Here is a 1,647-nt window from a genome sequence, read left to right as displayed (position 1 = left end):
ACTGACTGTGAGGGAGAAAAAGTTTGCCTATGTGTACATGTCAGAACCCGGGTAACATTGTGTCCATTTGAATTTAAAGAAACAAGTTAATAACTTTGGGAGATGGAGAACAGAAAGAAAAAAAAAGGACTTGTTGCACCCCCAACCCACCCCCCCCAAAAAAGAATTCTTTGAAACACCTAATCCCAGGTTGAAGTGCTATTTCTTGAATAAATTATTACCAAGCAATGACAACAATTAAAACACACACAAAAGGACGTGTGTGGGGGAGCACAGGGTGGGGACGGACGTTCAGTCAAGACTGGGCAATGCCACAGCCTGGAAAGGACATGAGAGGGGACAGAAGTGTGGCTCCTGGGATGCATATTTGGACAGAGACAGAGGTGCGTGTGAAGTGGGGGATCTCATTAAAGTCTGGGGTCCAGGACAGCTGTGGATGTTCGTGTCCTACTCAGTGGTTAGGATCTGTGTGCCTTGGGGATGGAGGGAATGTGCACCCCTGGGAGAAGCCGGGAGGGCCACTGGGTATTCCCTCCATCCCACCTTGCGGCACTGGGTCATGCATGTTTAGATCACATGCACTGGGCCATAGCACCAGTGATGTGGGCAGGTGACACATTGAATGAGGCATAACTTACAGCAACAAGCCGAGTCTCCCTGGTCCCCGGGTGAGTGGGTGAACGAGGAGCATGTTCCGAGGGTCAGATGCCTCCGAAAACTGACAGGAGGAATCGGAGACTGAGGCCCACGTTAGAAATGGCAGAATGTATGTCTGGTTAGTGAGACCCAAGATATCCGCACACACATTACAGAATTCTCATGGGTTTACGGCAAACGGGAATTCTCACAGAGATGAAAAGAGAAGTGTGTTTTTATAGCAGTGCGTGGCTCACACTTACACTCCAGATCATTAAATAGAAAGCAAAGAATCTGAGACTAACAGAGATCTCCTGAATTCAACACCCAAGGGCTGGAAATACACCGGAAAGTGTGGACTTCTGTGCAGTTAAGCTATTACATGAGCAACACCTCGCTAGGGAATAGGATCTTCTTTAGGTGGAAATAAGAGCGTTTTAGTGGAAAGGAAATCTCTGATGCGACCCTGTGGGTCAGGAATCTTGACTTTCCTATGGCATGTGTTTGGGGCTGGGCTGGGGTCTACGCTTCACAGACAGGAGAGCTGGGTTGGTCCCCAGCACTGCATGGTCTCTGGAGGCAGGAATGACTGAAGAGCACTGTGACCCCAAAGCAAAACAAAACAAACTTATTTGGTAACTGATCCCACCACAAGATTATTTTAAGAGTTCCTTGCTCTAAATCTAACACATACTTAGAAAATCTGATTTTAAATGTTTATTCAAAGTGAAGGGGTTTCTTCCGCCCTCCTCCCTCTGGAAAGAAAGATGGCAGCCACATGGGAGCCTTGTGGACAGCAGGTATGAGCGGGGGGAGTGGGGGCGACTAAAACCTCATGGGAAGGGGGGCGTTTCAGTCTGCCCTTCACGCCCTACCGAGGCCACCAGTTGCCCCCCACTAGCGGCTCTCCAGCACGACCACGACTCCAGAGCACAGAAACCAATTTCTTAACTATCTGACTTTCAGTAGAAATACTTCCAGGGTCAATAAGTAAAATAGCAGAAATCCAAA

Source organism: Sorex fumeus, unplaced genomic scaffold (assembly GCF_029834395.1).
Source record: "Sorex fumeus unplaced genomic scaffold, SorFum_2.1 ptg000029l, whole genome shotgun sequence".
Taxonomy (NCBI): Eukaryota; Metazoa; Chordata; class Mammalia; order Eulipotyphla; family Soricidae; genus Sorex; species Sorex fumeus.
This window is presented reverse-complemented; position numbering follows the sequence as displayed.